Source organism: Sander lucioperca, chromosome 7 (genome assembly GCF_008315115.2).
Source record: "Sander lucioperca isolate FBNREF2018 chromosome 7, SLUC_FBN_1.2, whole genome shotgun sequence".
Taxonomy (NCBI): Eukaryota; Metazoa; Chordata; class Actinopteri; order Perciformes; family Percidae; genus Sander; species Sander lucioperca.
In genome coordinates this window covers 26,198,584-26,219,046 of record NC_050179.1, presented here as the reverse complement: position 1 = coordinate 26,219,046, position 20,463 = coordinate 26,198,584, and the positions used below count along the sequence as shown (strand labels likewise).

The following is a 20,463-nucleotide window of genomic DNA, read 5'->3' as shown; positions in this document are numbered from 1 at the left end:
AGAAATTGTAAAAATAAACCAAACAGATGGGCACCACAAAGTTTCCACAAATTTCCATTGGGAGATGCAGAAAGGAACCAACTGTGGCTTCTTGCTGCTGGCTTGGACATTAAGGCGGAGACGCTACTCAAGTGGCAAATGTGTAGTGATCTTTTTAGAGCAAGCGACTTTGAAAAACCCTGCAATCTAAAGGACCACAAGCCACTGACAACGAATGTGGTTCCATCTGTTTTTCCAGATGCAGCAACAGCTACTGATGAACAGGTAATAACTTTTGGTAGTCTACTCTAGCTAATAAAGCTAGCCCATTTCATAACGTTAGCCTAGCTGCTACTGATAGATTGAGACTGACAATGTTAGTGGAGATAACGTTACAGCTCAATGCATTGTGGAAAGTGACAACGTTAGCTAACGGTATAGCTACACTCTTGGTAGATACCTGGCTGGGCTAACCGCTAACTTTAGGTAATTGCTGACAGAAAAGTAATGTAAGCTTGGACAGTTTACATGCAAATTGCAACGGCAGGTAAATAAACTTGTGTGATTGTCATGGAAACCGGCTTTCTCAGTAGCCTAGGTAATATCACTGCTGCTGTAGCCTATGCTACCAACTACAGGGAATAAAGTATAACTATTGCAATGCGATGCAAGGGTAATTATTCTATCAACACAGACATTTACATCAATAGTCTGGTGTTATAATTTATTTGCCTCGGGTGTACTGTGGAGTGGGTAAGACTGTTTTTAGTGGAAGGCTTGCAGATACTGTTGTCTTGCGCTAGCCAGGCACCAGCGAACTCTGCAACTGGAAGGACTGGATGAAAAGTGTTGAAAACGGTCTCCACTGATAAATAACACACTGGCTAACTTGGAAATGAGGTCCTATGTCCAAAATTCAGAACCACCCCTTTAAACATCACCTGACTTCCTCCTTTGCTCCTATAATAATTTCTACAGCGGATAGAGGGCTTCGTCACTTGTAAAAACATGTTGTTTTGGGGTACTTGCTGAAACGACTGTCGTTCTTCCGGGGAGGACAGTCTCAATCCAAAAGTAAGTCTTAATGGAACACAGTACATTAAAAACACACTGTAGCCTGTAACCTAAACAGATATGATGTAGTCATGACGTCTGGCATAATTCACTATGTGTGTTGTTAGCTGGCATAGCTTGCATTTAGATAGTGACTGCTGTGAATAGGGCAGCTAACAACATAGGAAAGAGCAAATGCCAGTCTGTGTGTCTGCAGACAGCCTCACTGTGTTGCCTTGAGTTGGATCTTCATCCGATAAGGTTTGGGAGTCAGCGTGACCCCATAGACTGGAGTGTAGTCTGGCTTTCCTGCATCCTCAGGCCAGATGAACTTAAACTTCCTCAGCAGGGTCACCATGATGAGGAAGAGCTCCATACGAGCCAGACCCTCTCCAAGACACATACGAGGACCTGGGACATAAAAAAAGACCTCAAAGTCATCCACAACAGTTTGACTAAACTAACCCTGCCTGTGCATGCCACTGCAGCTGTGATACAACGAGTTCCTTAGCGGTGTTTGTTTTTTATGCTCTTATACCTGCAGAGAAAGGCATGAAGGCCTCTGGTTTAACAAACTCTCCCTGGTCATTGAGGAAGTTTTCAGGGTTGAATTCATTGGGGAATTTCCATTGTCCCTCCTCATTCAGCACTGAAGTCAGGTTAGGGATGATCAGTGTGCCCTGAGGAGAAAATGAAGCAAAAGAGCAAAGGGCAGGCAAATGGCTCCTTTAAACGTCTCCTGAGGGGCGTACAGATACCTCCTCCTTTGTGGTTCCCTTTTGCTGACTGTACACTTGTTGATTCTGCTCATTTTCCTGCTCAGCCTGTACTTTTCAGAAGCTCCAAGCTATTGAAATTGGCCTTCTGCCAGGTGCTGCAAAGTGTTGTGCAACACGAGAGGGAGGGAGCTGTGTAGACTGGGGCGATGGAGGCAGAAGAAGCTGACAGATAAAACTACACCCCCCCCCTTTTCATTAGATAGTGCAGATAGACAGGAATGTGGAGGAGAGAGAGGGAACGACACACAGCAAAGGGCTGTGGGTCAGATTCAAACCCGACCACTGCCAAGGACTCAGCCTAGATGAGGCGCACACTCTACCGGGTGAACACTCTAACCCGGCAGGTGGATTAAAGTGGAAAGATATCTGTTGTTTGGCCATTTAGTCTTTCATCTTGGTCTAGGCTTAGGTTGACTCAGGTTTGTCTCAACTTTTTCTCCCCAGCCTTGAAGATTGTACCCGATTTGAGAACAATCCTGTCGGGGTTCCTCGGTGGGCAGTAAATCTCAGAGCTATGAGAAATTAATCTACGTTGATGTTTGTCAGGACATCTAGTTGATCTAGTTAATTTTGATGAAGAATGGCCCGGAGCCCTGAGTGGAAGTGTGGCTTTGAGAGACTGAGCCTTGCAGGTGGTAAATCAGCCATTTTTGGAATTGCCATTGCAATGGTACTGATGTCTTCATATTTCTTCACTGGCACGCAAACTCTACTTACCAAAGTTTAGAGTCTTAATCCTGGAATAGGAGCTCAGGTATTGGATGACAAGAAGGAAGGACTGGATGGACAGCAGACACCTTAGTAAGGTTTTACAGTCAGCACAGAGGGTCTTGAGCATCCCAACCAGGGTTCAAACTTTGAGAGCAAATCTCTTAAAGACCTTGACTTTACCTCTGTGGATATCAGAAGCATATATCACTGTAGCTATCTTCTTTAGTGCAAGCTGGTGAGACTGGCCAAATGTATCGTTCAAGGCAGCTTAAGATGGTCTACTAATAATGGTATTTGAACAACTCAGTCCCAAGACACGAAAAATGCCTTTTCTGTTCATGACTTTCATAGAAATAATTCTAAGCATGAAATGAATATGTATTTTAGATAGAAAGACAATGGTAAAACTATGGAGCCGGTGGCAGAAAAGCAATTTACATGTGCATGCATACCTTGTATGTGTGGGTAGGTCATAAGGTAGAGGAAACCAGTAAGCAGGGTGTTGGAGGTAGTGTCTGTCCCAGCTAAGTGAAGATCTAGAGCGTACATAATCAGTTGCTCTTCTGAAAAGGAAGAACCATCATCGCCTCTCTAAAAAGAGGAGAATGGTTGTTTTAATACAAACAGACATTAAATGCAATTATGCATTACTGATGCACACAAAATCCCACTGTGGGGCATGAAAACTACAGACTGCGTACACGTGGGCTAAAGATACATGCAGAACATGCATACATTTGGTTGTAAGCTGATATCTTTTGACACGACACACACACACACACACACACACACACACACACACACACACACACACACACACACACACACACAAACACAATAGTCTATATCCTCGTGTTCCACTTCCGGGATTGCTCCGGTGCTGCAGGAAATTCCGCCCGATTGTGACGCCCAGCAATGTGACATTATGTGGTTTAATAATGTATAGTTTGAATAGTTGGCATATGTATATTGCTTCATAAGGGTCTCATTTCTTTCATTTGGTGTAAATTCATTGTGTAAGCTGTATTCCAAATTTCCACCACAAGGGGGCCTCGCCTCCCAGCGAGACGGCATATTGTGGCTGTAGCCGACTCTTGTCTTTAGTCTGGTAGAAGCGAGAGAAGGAAACGCAATACCTGTTGCCGGTCTCATCATTTTCCTGTTCTTTTCAGGTTAGTCGCTAGCAAAAAACACACACATGTGGTCATAATAATGTCAGTACCCAGTATGAATGCTTTTCCGTGTTTTATACTGGATGAAGATTGTAGTTAGAAGGTATTTAGATGAACACAGAGTAACGTGGTTGGAATGCTACAGCTAAAGCCGAGCAAGCTAGCTTCACTTACAGAACGTGTGTGTCACGTCGGTTACATTGTCCTATTTTGAGGCCCCTATGTGATTTTATTTCGCTAAGCCCTGTCATGTTAAATGCTGTTTAAGCAAGTGTGTGTTTGAAATACTGTTAAGATGTATAGAGTTAACTTTTGCTTGTGTAATGTCTCACGCCAGCTGGACTATTTTGTTAATAGAATTAACAGCATTCTGCTAATATGTTAGCATTCAGCCTGTGCGTCTGGAATCTTATTGGTAAGGAGTAATGTTGCAGTTATTAGTCATTAGTACAGTTATGAAAGCTGTAAGCAGCAGACCAAAGAAGTTTGGGAAAAAGTGTATTTTACTTTCATTTGGATATGAAGACAAACAGCACCCATGGATTCTGAAAATGATGTTTATTTGGGAAACTGAATTCAAGTTACGTAGTGATGATGGTAATTTGATGACGTTCTTATGAGAAGGAATGTGAAATTGAGAACATATTTAAAGTGAGAAGAAGCGAGAGAAGGAAACGCAATACCTGTTGCCGGTCTCATCATTTTCCTGTTCTTTTCAGAACAACATTTTAATCTGACCACAGGCCTCACGCCTGGGGCCTGTTACACGATGCATGTATTTTCCATCTCCTTCCGCTTTCTATGTGTTGGAATTTTAAATTCTGTGGATTTATAAGGACTATTGTTGACTGCTCCTCAGATCTCTGCATGGTAAATTGAGACATCTAGCTAGAGTTTCGGTCCAATCTGAGTTTTCTCTCGCACAGCTATTTTGCAGCGGCTCTGCGCGGAGTTTAGCACCGCCCATAACGATTCTGATTGGTTTAAAGAAATGCCATTAAACCAGCAGGTTTTCTTCCCATCCCCGAATGCTGTGTGGAGTAGCCAGACTCTCCTTCAGCGCGCTTTGGAGGAGGGTCTGGCAAAGCGAGACTATAAACACACAGACCTTATTCAGTTCATCCAGATAGCAGTCAACAAAGTCTCGTGGTTCTCCATGGACTCTGGTCTTCTTGTGCTCGTTCAACAAACCAATCGCAAGATTCTGACAAGTCTGAAAAGATTTCAAGTCAACATTCATAATTTGTGTTAATTACATGTTTTTCTTCCCACTGATAAATGCCATGTTTAATTCTCAACCCAAAATATTTTTTATATTTTTGTATATTTTTAACATACCTCAATATTCTTAAAGACCTTAGTGAAGGGCTGTGGCAGGCCACGAATAATGGGAAAAGAGTCATACAGCTGTAAAAGAAGATAAATCATTTGTTTATTTCAATCCAAACTGTAGCCTGTTTAAAATATTGACGCTAGTCTCCTTGACATCAGCCATAGGTTTCTAAAGAGCCAAGATGAAGCTCAAAGTGTGTGGGTCCTGTTGGCTGTGACCATCATTGTTTTGGCAGTGCCTAACTCCCAGCTAATCCAAAAATGGGGAAAGAGGTGGAGCGTGGATGGAGCTGAGACTGGGCAAATTAAGCCTACTTACTTAACTTTCGTAACAAACATTATGAGAAGCCGCCTAGGCCAGAGTTGAATACTTCACTTGCACATCCATATATACTGTTACTAAACACTTGCACACATACATGCAAACTTCAGTTGTGCATACATATATATTTCACTTGCACATACATATATACTTCACTTGCACATACATGGATACTTCACTTTCTCATAAATATATACTTTGCGTGCGCATACATATATACTTCACTTGCTTATGCATGCATAACATGTGTGAGTTTGTATGTATGTGTGCATGACTATGAACATACATACCGTATGTGAGTGCAAGTGAAGAATATATGTATGCACAATTGAAGTACCCATGTACAGTATGTGCAAGTGAAGTATGTGCAAGTGAAGAATGCAGGTATACAAAAGTGAAGTATGTACGTGTAAGTGAAGTATATATGTATGTGAAAATGAAGTATATATGTATGCGCAAGTGAAGTATATATGTATGCGCAAGTGAAGTATGTATGTATGTGCAAGACTTTAGTACCAGTTTATGTGCACGTGCAAGTGAAGTATATATGTATGTGCAAGTAAAGTATTACATTTTGGCCTAGGTGGCTTCTCTTAGTATTGCCATATTTCCTCAAGCCTAAATACACCTGCTGCAATCACAGAGTATGAATGAACAGATGGATGGACGGACAATCCACAGTTAGGATTCAGATGCAAAGTTTATTTCTTTATTTATCGTATTCGTGCTGAATAGAAGGGCAGTGCAGGATGTAACGCACACTCAAATCTTTCAACTTGAGTGAGACAATTGTCTAATGCTGTGTTGCGAAAGCCTATCAGCTATTGTATACTGTTTTCAGATACATACTTGTATTTTGTGATTCTACTAGAACATGTTTACATGCTTTAATGTTAAAAAAACACTTTTTTTTCTTATACTGCCCATAACTGCTGCTTTTCCTCTTTAAAGGGGTGATATAATGCAAAACTGATTTTACCTTCTCATAAGCTATGTTTCCATCCACATGTTTTTATCCAAATTAAGTGATATCGAATGAAAAATGCCTTATGGAAACAGTAAAATTCGACTGAATATCGACTCAAAGGAAATACGTTCGGTCTCATCGGATTTTATCTTGATCGATATACGGCTTATGCGATAAACGCTGATGGAAACGTTATTTGCCGAATAAATAATGAATTGCGATTAAGTTTTAGGTCATTTTATGGTTGCAACATGGCACAAAACGAAGAAGAAGAAGTTTTAGTTAATTTCCACCCAGTATTTCCGCTCTGTTCGCACACATGGCGGGTGTCAACAAAGACAGATGTAAGTGGACGAACGAGGAGACGCATTACCAGGAGTGCCGACACAAATGTCCCTTATGATGCAACGATCATCTACCACAGCCTGTAATACGACTGATGGCCAGCCCTTTCTATTGACAAAATCCCTGTAGCCTTCAGCAGGGGGTCTAATTGGGACATAAGTCCCGTCTATTGCGCCATACACTTGTGGCACAAGGTGCGCTCTGGAGTTACGCAGCGAGATATCATGCGCCTCATCCACTCCAGGTAGATATATATACCTTCGCATCATCCTCGTTCGTATGGCATTGAACACGGCGTAAACACACCAGTGCATGGTGGCTTTGCTGACTCCAAACATTTCGCCTACCACTCCGTACAATTTGTAGAGCGCAATGGCAATACGCTTCTCGGTTGGAACCAGAGGGCGATAGCTTGCAACATCTGGGGAAAGGAATGGGCCAATAAAATTACACAACAGGTCAAATGTTGTCTTGGTCATCCGAAAATGCTTCAACCAAAGGGTTTCCGTGAAGTGACTCTGAACCACGATCTCCCAGAACTGTTTGGAGCGCTGTCGTTCCCACACCACAGGCCCCCTCCGTTGTCAACGGGCATTATGTGCATCTGCATCATCATAGCAATGTGTTGATAGCGTCGTTGTTTTCTTATTATAGCTTGATATGTCGCTATCAGTTGGCACATAAGCACTATTACAACTATTACAAATGTTGTGCGATTCAGTGCAAAAATGAATGGAAACACCATAAAATGTTTAAAATCAATTTGATATACCAATTTGACTGCAAAACAGCATGTGATGTCATTACGCACAGGTTTTTATTCGCTTTAAAGCCGGTGGATGGAAACACACTTTCACCAGCTTTATTCGCATGAGTTTTTTTTTTTCAGATAATTTGATTGACAAGTGGATGGAAACTTAGCTATAGTTGAATAACAACAGTTTGGTGGGTAAACCTCAAAATCCCATTGACACCTCTTTCCTCTGCAAATCTCACAATTTGAAACTGCCTCTGAAAACGGGAAAATCTCAACAAACCACCAAGTTGACGTCAACTCGGTGGCTGCTCCTTATTTGGCTCTAGTCTCTATCTTTGTCTCGCCCCAACATTTACATAGGCTACACCACTGATCTGAGATCAGGTAGTCTTCTGAATAGGTCGCGCAGATCTCAGAAATTGTATACATTGTTCATCTGCTATTTTACCACTAAATTCACTTCTGAGACTTTTTTATGCGAGAAATCAACTATGTAGAGGTCAAATATGGGCCGTTTTACAAAAATTGATGGCTAATTGCAAATTTTGTCTGACTATGTTTTCTGGGTTACTGGACTACCAAACGCCGCTGCCCTGACAGAGCTCCAAGGCCTGCAGCTCCCCTCTTCCTGCTAAATGGCCAGTGTGTGTGAGTGAGAGTGCGGTCAGTGAGCTTGTTACGCCCACAATCTCTTACCACAGGTTCCAGTTAATCTTATAATGGATATGTGTGTTGAGTTATTTAAACAAACGATTGGGGAAATAAATGCCTCTTGTCCGCGAGTCTCATTGATAGAGCCCGCGGCTGGATGGAGCTCTATCAATGAGTGCTAGCTAGCCTCCTCCTAGACCTCTGAAATTCACAAAAATGCATTAAATTGAAATCGGATAAAAGTGTTAGCTAAGCTTTGTAAGGCCTTAGGGTGGCTGTTATATACATGCCTTGACGGAATTCAAACTGTAAATATACTCTAGTTATGCCAAAAGTGTAGCTAACTAGCCACGATCTTTACCCATAGGATTGAAGGGACACTAGCAGCTAACGAAACCCCTCATATTCACAAAAATGCATTAAATTGAAATTGGACACAAAAGAGAGCTTTGTAAGACCTTGGGGTAGCTGTAACATAAGTGGCGTGACAAAATTCAAACTGTAAATATACTATAGTTATGCCGGCAGCTGGCCAGCGCCGCGAAGCTCCGAGCCCCGGTAGTCCTGTAACCCAGAAACGGTGACTTTGTCCTGGGTATGGAGCCCAGGCTTTCTCGTCAGACTGTGTGGAGCTCCTGAAGTCCGACACATCTTACCAAATTTGCAATTAGCCATCCATTTTTATAAAACAGCCCATATTTGAGCTTTATATAATTGATTTCTCGCATAAAAAAGTCTCAGAAGTGAATTTAATAACAAACTAGCACACAAACAATGTATGTCTGGTCTCCAATGTATGTGTGTATGTGGTTCGCTCAACCAATCACCGCGCAGCTCATCTAAATATTCATGAGCATACCATATTTGGAAGAAAAGCTCTTGTTACAAATAGGGGCATATTCACAGGGTAGTTAAGGGCCCATAAAATAGCAACCGGGCCATTTTCAGCCCAACCAAGGTTACATTCCCTATTAGGAGACCTTAAGGAACAGTGTGAAATACCCTATATAATCATTATATCACCCCTTTAATGTGCTATGAAACCATTTTATAGCTCCATGTGACAGCTCTTTTCAACTCAGCAATGACTTGCTTTTACAGTTTGGATGTGAAATTTTTAACAATGAAAGGGCCCACCTGAAAGAAGAAGAGGACTCTGGGCGCTGAATACACACTAAGATTTTTTTAATTTGCACATTGCGTAAGCCTATATCATGGGTATGATTCAGGCAAGGTATTTAAACATGCCAGAGAGAAAGCATATTTGAGATTTGAATATCCCAGTCTGTCAGTGCTGTTGGTGTTTATCAAAACACACCATCAGACTTAAAAAAAGATGGCATGGTTTGAAGCGGAGGACACACCTAATTAATGAGCTTCATTACCACCAACTCTCTGAAGACGCCAATAATTTCCCTGTAACTGTGTGTGGCTATTAGTGCTAATCTTTGTGAGTTGAACTGTTTTTGCAATGAGGCTCATTTGCATAGAAAGGGGCTATTTTTCCGCCAAATGTATGCAAATTACCTAGGGTTAGGGTTGGATACCGAAACCCGGGTCCACTATGGAATCGGTTGCTACGCAAACGGTAGTATTCGGACCGGATTAGAACGCAAATTTCGGTTCCGACTGAAATATTTTCCCTCTGTCACTCCAGACAGCAGCAGACTCTTTTTTTCTTTCTCCCTTTTACGCCGGGTGGCGCACGTGCCCGCTTGCGGTGTGAAGCGCGTGTCCACGCTATTCCCCCGACGTGCACTCTACAATCACAGCTGATAGACGGCTTTTTGTACACGCTCCGAAACGGACGTAAAAATATCACACTTTCTCTATAATAGTCTACCGTTAGCTAGCTATCGTAAATGTAGGCTACTTTTTAAATGGTATATTTTCCCTCTGGGCTCACCAAAATGGATTACTAGCAAACATATTAAGCTCTGCTAGTCTATCGTTCAGGACAAGACCCTGTAGCCTGGTGCCCTTTCAAACTCATACCTGTGTGTCCAGGCCTCTTGGACACCATCTGAGAAAGTTTTCTCCTGTGCAGGACATGCCATAAGTCAGGAGAGGTGTAGTATCTCACCAGAGAAGGCAAATATGGTCATTTTTCTGCAAAAGAACTGCTAAAGTTTGAAGCTGGTTGGCATACCAACTCAACATTTATTTAGTTCTTTCTTGTTAATAGTGTAACTGTTATTTGTTAAATTATTGTAGTTATGTGTTAGGTAATGTAATTTCCCCTTGTGGGATAAATAAAGTATACATTATTATTATTATTATTATTATTAGGTGACTTAGGTTTACTTATTATATATTTAAGTACTTTAAAACTTTAATATATTGTTAAATTTAAATAATTTTCAATTTTAAAAAAACTCCATAAAAGAGTCTTTCTGTCATTTTTCAGTTTTTCAAGAATCAGTTTAGGAATCGGTTTGGCATCGGAATCATAAAAATCCAAACGGTACCCAACCCTACCTAGGGTGCATGTTAAACTTTGCAGGTGCTTTGGGAATTACACTGTGTCTTTTTGTTTTATTTGTGCAGGTTTAGCTGTAAAAGAGTGCAATCCTTTTGGGAATTTAAACATTATACTTGTTAATATTTCTGAGCCAGGTTTCAAGGCAGAAACATGCTTTCACTCACCACAGTCCATGGTCCATTGGTTATCTTTGTATTTTCAGTAAAGCATTGAACAATCACTTTGATGAACTCATCATCATACTCGTAGCGTGTACCAAACAGAACCTGGCAGATGATGTTGGAGGCCGCATTATGAAACATAACTTGTGGATTCAAGGTATTGCCTGTAAAAGATAATGTTGACATAAAGTATGACACAGCATTGTGCAAAAACAGAAAATAACAATGCAAAATTCATTCACACTAATGAAAATTCATAATCAAAATCCACCTTATATTATATATCAATATTATCAATGATATTAGAGTATTTGTGCTGCTCAGAAAACCCTCCCATCCGTATTAGGATTGTGTGGACCCTCAGATGACATACCAATACTCTTTTCCAGTGTATCAACAGTGTATTGTATCTCTGTCCGAATCCTCTCCTCCATGGAATGTTTCCCCAGACCAAAGTTCCTCAAGGTCGCCAGAGCAAAGCGACGATGGTCCCTCCAACTACAGCCATAATCTGCCAAAACCACTCCTACAACAGGTGTAGTGACACAATGAGTATACAGTATAAGCATGGTTGCACTTGACGACCAGCCATTGTCAGTCGTTAATTATACTAGTAATAATAATAATAATAATAATAATAATACATTTTATTCATGGGTGCCTTTCTTGATACTCAAGACATCTTACATCAAGGGCGGGGCTAGGAGGGGGGCATGAGGTTGCACTGGACCCCCCTGAAACATGATTGGCCTCCCCTGGTGCCCACACACACACCCCCCCCCCACACACACACACACACACACACACACACACACACACACACACACACCCCACACCCCAATCCATTGGGCTAGAGTTCTGTCAATCTGACAGTTGTCATTTCCATTGGATCAGAGCACTGTCATTTGACTGCCTGTTCTGCCAATCTTCCCAGCCCTTGTCACATGACCAATTAATGTTTCCATGACGACTATCCAAAATTCTGATACCATGGATCCAGCACTGGAATCATTTTTTTTAAAAGTGGTAGACTGAGCCTTTAGAAAATGTGGATTGTATTGTACAATTTGTCTCAAATGAAAACAAGTGAAATTAATAATGAATGTGATGTTTTATTTAGTATATTTCAATTCAATTTTATTTATAGTATCAAATCATAACAAGACTTATCTCGAGACACTTTCCAGATAGAGTAGGTCTAGACCACACTCTATAATTTACAAAGCCCCAACAATTCCAGTAATTCCCCCAAGAGCAAGCCTTAGCAGTGGCTAATGTGACAGTGGCAAGGATAAACTCCCTTTTAGGAAGAAACCTCGGCGGACCCAGGCTCTTGGTAGGCAGTGTCTAACGGTGCCAGTTGGGGATGTGATAAACAGTGGCAATAATAGTCACAAAGATAATATAACAGTGACTACAAATGGTAGTCGTAGTAGTTCATGTCACAGCAGGGCACTGAAGGGCGTTACAGGATGTAGCGTGGCACAGCAGAGCATGGGTGGACGTAGCAGGACGCAGTAGGACGCAGCAGGACGCAGCCGGACACTGCAGGGCATCGCAGAGCGTAGGGCCACAATGACAGCTCCAACCAAGATCTTGGTGCAACCCTAATCCAAGGGAATATTCTGGGCGAGAAAGAAACATATGGACTCCAGGGAGTAAACTCCCCAGAGCTAGGTTAGTATAGTAACAAGCATTTCTGGGACAAGGATGCACACAAATGGAAACAAATGGAAAAAGAGAGGAGAGAGCAGCTCAGTGTGTCACAGCAAGGAAGGGACTTCCCCGGCAGTCTAGAACTATAACAGTGTAACTAAGAGAGGCAGGTTAAGGAGAGGAGCCTGGTCGGGCTAGAACTCTCCCCAGCCGGATTGGGCTGTACTGGCCTGCCTCCCTCTACTCTACTCGCTCCCTAACTATAAGCTTTATCAAAGAGGAGTGTTTTCAGTTTATTCTTAAATATGGTGACGGTGTCTGCCCCCCGGACCCAGACTGGGAGCTGGTTCCACAGGAGAGGAGCCTGATAGCTGAAGGCTCTGGCTCCCATTCTACTTTTAGAGACTCTAGGAACCACAAGTAGCTCTGAATTCTGGGAGCGTAGTGCTCTAGTGGGACAATAAGGTACTAGAGCTCTTCAAGATATGAAGGTGCTTGACCGTTTAGAGCTTTGTAGGTCAGGAGAAGGATTTTAAATTCAATCCTGGATTTTACAGGAAGCCAATGCAGAGAAGCTAATACAGGAGAAATATGATCTCTTTTCTTAGTTCTTGTCAGAACACGTGCTGCAGCATTCTGGATCAGCTGGAGAGTCTTAAGGGACTTATTTGAGCATCCTGATAGTAAGGAATTACAGTAGTCCAGCCTGGAAGTAACGAATGCATGGACTAGTTTTTCAGCATCATTTTGCGACAGGATGTTCCTAATTTTGGCAATGTTACGAAGATGAAAAAAGGCTGTTGTTGAGGTTTGTTTTAGATGGGCAAAAAAAACTCCTAGATTTCTGACAGTAGTGCTGGAGGCCAGGGCAATGCCATCCAGAGTATCTATATCTTTAGATAATGAAGTTTGGAGGTTTTTGGAGCCCAACACAATCACTTCAGTTTTGTTTGAGTTTAACATCAGAAAATTGTACGTCATCCAGGTTTTTATATCGTTAATGCACACTTGAAGTTCAGCTAACTGACTGGTTTCGTCTGGCTTGACTGACAAGTATAATTGGGTGTCATCTGCATAGCAGTGAAAGTTCATTGAGTGTTTCCTAATAATATTGGTTACAGTGCTGAAAAGAAACCTTGGGTTGTTCTTATTTTCTTCTATTAGTGATGAGTAATAGTCTGATCTGGCATTTCTGAGGGCCTTCCTATAATCTTTCAGACTGTCTTGCCAATCTAAACGAGATTCTTCCAGTTTGGTCAAACGCCATTTACTTTTAAGTTTTCGTGAGATTTGTTTTAATTTGCAAGTTTGGGAGTTATACCAAGGTGCTAGTTTCCTTTGCTTCGTCATCTTCTTTTTGATAGGAGCAACCAAGTCTAAAGTTGTCCGTAGGCAGGCCGTAGCACCGTCTACAAAATCAATTTGGGAGGGACTAAAGTTAACATAAAGGTCCTCTGTTATATTAAAGCACGACATTGAGTTAAATGCTGTTGGAATATCTTCCTTAAATTTAGCTATAGCACTGTCCGATAGGCATCTAGCGTAGAAGCTTTTATTTAATTTCGTATAGTCACATAGTAAGAATTCGAAAGTTATTAAAAAATGGTCTGATAATAAAGAATTCTGTGGAAATACTATTAAATCTTCAATTTTGATGCCATATACCAGCACAAGGTCGAGGGTGTGGTTAAAATAGTGCGTGGCCTTATGCACACTCTGACTGAAACCAACTGAGTCTAGTAGTGAATTGAAAGCAGTACTAAGGCTATTGCTGTCAATGTCCACATGGATATTAAAATCACCTACAATAAGTATTTTATCTGATTTTAGGACTACACATAAAACTCTGAGAATTCAGATAAAAATTCAGAATACGGGCCTGGAGCTCGGTAAACAACAACAAATATTAATGGCTGTACTGTTTTCCACGTTGGATGTTAAGATTAAGATTAAGAACAAGGCTTTCAAACGAGTTATAATTTAGTTTAGGTTTAGGATTAATTAACAGGCTTGAGTCAAATATGGCTGCAACTCCCCCTCCTTGGTCTGAATCTCTAGGTATTTGAGTATTATTATGACTGGGAGGAGTGGCTTCATTTAGACTAACATATTCATGGCCCAGCCATGTTTCGGTAAGACAGAATAGAGCAATTTGATTATCTGATATCAAATCGTTTACCAATATTGCTTTAGAAGACAGAGATCTAATATTTAATAGTCCACATTTGATTCTCCTATTCTGTTCTATCGTTGCAGTGGTTGTTTTAATTCCAATTAGGTAGTTAAGTATAGCACCACGTTGGTTTACGTTTGATTTAACCGATCTCAGTCAGGGGACAGACACCGTGGTTATGGGATTATGAATGGGTGGCTGCTCCAAATGAAGCACAGAGGAGCGTGTAGCGCTGTACCTCTGATTACTGATATTGATTCTTACTGGAATGATATAGCTGGTCTGTGGGTTAGCAGAGTTATTTGTAAAGGAGTGAGAGCTTATGGGAGAGTGTGACTGGGAAGTGTGCTTGTGCGTGTGTTTACGGGGTGCAAACAGTCAATCAAAGGTTTGAGTCTGCAGGGCGTGCCGCAGATTCCCACGTAGCATCTGGCTGCCGCATGTATTGGGATGTATCCCATCCCTGCTGAACAGGGAGCCATGTTCCCAAAACAGATTCAAATTGTCAACAAAACTATCTTGTGGATGTTGCATGTAAGCTGGAGCCAGGTGTTGAGAATGAGTAGTCTGCTAAAAAGGCATACTCTGCGACCTCGAGATGGAAGTGGGCCCGAAATAAAAATCAACTTCCCAGTGCTTTTTAAAGCTTCAATGAGAGTGTTAAAGTATTTCTTTGTGCGCTCACTCTCCTGATAGGACATGTCATTATGTCCACAATGGACCACGATGCGTTTAATAGAGGTCGGGAGTGAGGGTATCAGGTCCACAGCTTTCGCCAGGATGTCTGCAACTTTGGCTCCAGGAAAGCAGTGTGTGACAGCATTAAAAAAACATATATCCCGGGTGATGGAGTCACCAATAATTATTGTGGTTGGGGGGAAGAGCGGACGAGGAGTGGGGGGGTGTGGATGGCCGGTGACGAGAACAAAACAGTCAGTATCGTTTTCAGATAGACAGGGAAAAGAAGAGGAAGATTGCTTACCGTTCGGTGTGGGAGATTGTTTTTGAGGAACGTTGTCATTTGGCCGGTTCAGGCAGCGGAGGCCACCGGACCGTCTGACTACCGCATCCCTCAGAAGTTCTCGCCGCGAGGCAGTTGTATTTTTTTATGCTGTAATCTGATAAAAAGCAGTAAACTTATCTAAAAAGTCAGTGTTGGTCTTAGGTGGACAATAGACAAGAGTTAAAATACTGGGGACTGGCCCATTTATCTGTAATGCAATGAACTCAAATGAGACATATGCAGGAAAAGACACAGAGGATACTTTCCACTGTAACTTAAAGACACGTGATTTGATCAATTTACAAGATGTATTCTGTCAGTTCAGCAAGGCACAATGACTGATGGGTAACGTTGCTTGTAGTCTATATCCACTTCTGGGATTGTCCCGGTGCTGCCGCAAATTCCGCCGGATCACCCTCTTTTTGCCCGGATGTCCGTAACCTTCTGCTTTCTTTGTGTTGGAATTTTAAACTCCGGTCGATTTATGAGGACTATGGTTAACTGCTCCTCTGATCTCTGCAGGGTGAATCGAGACAGCTAGCTAGACTATCTGTCCAATCTGAGTTTTCTGTTGCACGACTAAAACAACTTTTTAATGTACACACAAACAAACAAGTTCCTTCCCGAGGCTATTTTGCAGCGCCGCCGTGGCTCTCTCCGATGACTATTGTGATTGGTTTAAAGAAATGTCAATAAGCCAGAGCACATTTTTCTCCCATCCCGGAATGCTGTGTGAACTAGCCAGACCCTCCCACGCAGCGCTGTGGAGGAAGGTCTGGCAATGCAAGACTATATTGCTTGTGAACTTCCGGCGAAGTGATGAACCGTTGTTCAGTTCTTCCCTATACAGTTCACAGTTCCCTATAAACTGAAAATGTTTGCTCCCTACAGTTTGGAATGTTAGTTAACATGGCTGAATACCCTGTGCAGTCACTTAGCAGGGAACTACTAGGCAATCGGTACGCATCTTTTGCTTTTCTTAGAGTAGTGAAGAGAAGCCTTCTACAAAGATAAACAAGGCGACATGTGACCTGTAATTTCTGTTTCTCCCTTTTCACTATTTCCCAGCATTTCATTTAGTGTGATACAGTAATGATGGCAATAAAAACTTAAACTGCACAACCATATGTTGTAGCAAGATATATAAGAATCATGGTACTTGACCTATCCCTAAATACAGTACATGCATAGAAAGAGATATTTCTGACATACAGTATGCACTGTGTTTTTTTTAAATTAGTTAAGTTTAATAAAACATTCTCTGCCCTATGACATATCGTGTCTGTTCTACCTTTCCTTTGGGTGGCGTCATTGACAAACAGGTCTTGGGGTCGTCCAGCAAAATCAGTGGCCTTGGTCACCATAGCCTCCTTCATGGCCTTCATCCCATTGATGATTACAGCTGGTCTGGTACCGAGGAACAGACTGTAGACATTTCCATAAGACTTCCTCAGCTGGGAAAGAACAAGATAACATGTCAGTGTTAAAATGCACATATATAACTTAAAATGGATATTACTCTTTGAAAGGGCAATTTACTAAAAAACACAAAAAACATATTTGCCCACTATGTTCAATCTTTTATCATCTGAAAATGCAATTTAAAAACCAGCAAATGAGAACACATATATGTACAGTTGCACAACTCTCCACACAGAAATTTGCAATACTTTTGCTACAATAATGAAAGTCCAAGTGCACAAGCAGTCAACTCTGTACAGACAACCTGTTGTGAGTAACCTTTACACTTAGAAGCATACTGTATTGTGCAAAGATTTAAGTGGCTTTCATACTTGTTTTTTATTTTACACTTACAACAGCCACTAGGTTTCAGACATAATCTAGAAGTGTAGTCCAGCAAATGTTGAAACTATTACTATTAGGAAAAACACAGCGGCTACAAGTTTATTTATTTATTTAATTAGTTTATTTGTCAGGGACAATGTACAAAATACATTAATCTTACGAAAAGATGTTTTGTACCAGAGTTAGCTAATGCTAGTTTCCATCTACAGTCCCCGGGCAGGTGCACACAATAATAAAACATTACAAATAACTGTCAGTAGCACTAACAAATACCTGCAAGATTAGTTAAACACAGATCATATGTTTGAATGAAAAACTAATCAAAAAAACCATCACAGCCTAAAATATATACAACATAGTCAAAAACATTAAGTATTGCACCACTGTAGAGACAATTTAGGTAGCTACTATAGTTTAGTAGTAATTACATCAATGCCATAACAATTTCAGGCATTGGAAGAGCAAAACATTAATTTCAATGTTTTTTCTTACCCTCTCAAAGTCCTTCAGGGGGTTCTCTAGGCTCAGGTGCAAAATGTTCCCTAGTATCGGCAGGATAGGGGGTCCTGGGGGAAAGTTCTTGGGCCTCTGGGATTTGAGTAGAAGTACGAGGAAGACAAGGCAGAGCCATATCAAGAAGATTGAGGCAAACATGTTGATGGACTGGACTGAACTGAAGAGGCAAGGTAATTGACTTGCTTTCAAAGTGTATCTCAGCTCTTAGTCCTGCCCCTTCTAGTTGTGGACTTTGCTCCCCAATATGAATACAGGGGAGTAAAGTAAATAAGCAAAGGTGAATAGTAACATCAAGCAGACATAAAAGAATTAGTGGCTATAAAGCCCAACTCTGACATTGCTTCAACTCACCTCACGTCGCCTGTGTCTTGGCCAAAAGGTGGCACTTGAACACACAGCAAATACTACAGCCGAGTAGCATGTGTTCTGCGTCTGCGTAAGAGGAAATTACTCTCCATGCCAGCATGGAAGACAGGTGATAGTGACTTCACCAATAAAAAAGAACAAACACAATTGCTTAATGTAGAATTCTTGGATAATATTCAGTGTACAATTGTGGAACAATATGTATTGCTTACCTTGCTAAACGATCCAAGTACAAAGAGCTGTCTGTAGATGTCCTTTACACAGGGGACAGGAGTTGGCCGGACCACCGAAAAAATGCGAGGGGCAAGAAACGGTCGGGGCGCCAACGGAACACGGGGCAGAAGTCGGCCGGACAACTTGAGGGACTGAAATCACTCGGAAGCTGGAGACCGGCGAAGTCACTGGGGCGGTCTCAGGGGCGCCGGAGACCGGCAAAGTCACAGGGGCGGGCTCAGGGGCGCCGGAGACCGGCAAAGTCACTAGGGAAGTCTCTGAGGTGCTGACCGGTGGCAAAGTCTCTGGGGTGCTGATCAGTGTAGTCTCTGGGAGATCTGTCAGTGCAGACTCAGGGAGACCGGTCAGCATAGTCTCTTGGAGATCCATTAGCGCAGACTCTGGAAGATCTGTCAGCACAGACTCTGGGAGACCCATCAGCGCAGACTCTGGAAGATCCATCAGCCGGGGTTCAGGGAGGCCGTTAGGCAGCCGGGGTTCAGAGAGGCCGCTAGCCAGCCGGGGATCAGGAGAGCTGCTAGCCAGCACACTAGGGAGCTCGGGGACACACGCTGAGCAGGTGGCATCAGAGCGGTTTAACGCGAGTTCTGGGGAAGCCGGCAAAGGAGCAGGCGGACCGACAAACCATGCACCGATGACCAAGGTGTTTGCCAACTGGGGAGAAGGCAGGCTGGTGGGTGACTCTCTAGGCTCAGGGAGGCAGAGGTCCTGCTCCACCTCCTCCCAGCGAACCATCATGAGGTGCCAGGCAGAGGTGGGATCCATCTTGTAAAGGGAACTGAAAAAAGAACTCATCCGCTCACCATCAGGCTCCAGTGGATGCAGGAGAGGCTTGAATCCTGCTGGGTCCATGTTGGTCAGATAATTCTGTTATGGTACGGGGGTTAAAGAACCCAAATGCAGGGAGAGGCAGGCAGGCAGGAGAAGGGTTGAAGTTGCGGATTTATTGGATTAAACACAAAAAAACAAACCAAGGGAGTCCTGAGGTTTCAGCAGGCAAAATTCCAGAAAGAAGAAGGTAATCCAAAAAACAGAATAATACAAAAAGCCAGGAACTATGGAACTGACACGGGGTAGGCACATGAACACACACAAACGGACACAAACTGACTGGAACGAACACAAAATGATCTGACAAGAGACAAAGGAAACACAGGGGTTAAATAAACTAGGTAACGAACACAGGACAGGTGACACCGGGGCTGGGGAACAGGTGGAACACATTAGACAATCACACAGGCAGGAAAACACAGGACGCAAAACTAGACATGACAAGACCGAAAACAGATATCAAAATAAAACAGGAAATGGTAAAAAACCGACAGAAAACATGAAATCAACTAAACACAGAAACTTGACACAACACTAGACAACACAAGGGAGAACAGAGAACACAGTAACTAACAAAACATACACAATTCAGAATAAACAACAAAAAACAGGAAACAGCAACTTTTTACTTTAACATCAGGGACTTGGGAGCAGGATGGAAGCTCTGTGGAATCTTGCAAATAAAGGATAAATGTTAGAGACTTAGTGTAGCCCTAAATGTGAATACGCAAGGGGGGTTGGTGAAGAGGAGATTGCAGTCTGCTCACCATACTCTCCAAATTAGATTGCTGCAGTAGAGCCTGTAAAACATCATTGGGTCGTTCACATCATATTTCAGAAATGTAATCATCAATCTGTGGCTCAGTAACAGCCATATATGACCTTGATTCAAGACAATGATTTTAATAGCATACCCCTTCATCAACATCATCATTGTCAGAGTGGATCTATTAAATACATTAACATGAACACAGAGGAATTACAATTTTGTCTTTCAATACTTAACTGTTTTAAAGATAATACCAAATTGTACACTGAATAGAGAAGGATGAATATGGTTTATATAAGGATTAAGCACTACACCTTTTGATTCAGGATGTCATACCTCATGAACTTCTGGCTTCGTACAGGTCTCCACATGCAGACTTAATAGCTGCAACGGCACAT

General features: G+C 42.0%; 1 long non-coding RNA gene and 1 pseudogene across 1 annotated transcript; both read right to left on the bottom strand.

The window, feature by feature from the left end:
- Positions 1-920: 920 nt before the first annotated feature.
- Positions 921-18,088, bottom strand: LOC116046513 (annotated as a pseudogene).
- A 1,872-nt stretch (positions 18,089-19,960) lies between these two features.
- On the bottom strand, positions 19,961-20,463 carry LOC118495470. Its single transcript, XR_004897908.1, has 3 exons — positions 20,402-20,463; positions 20,211-20,243; positions 19,961-20,096 (listed from the first exon to the last, which is right to left on the bottom strand). It is a non-coding gene; the product is annotated as an uncharacterized LOC118495470 (long non-coding RNA).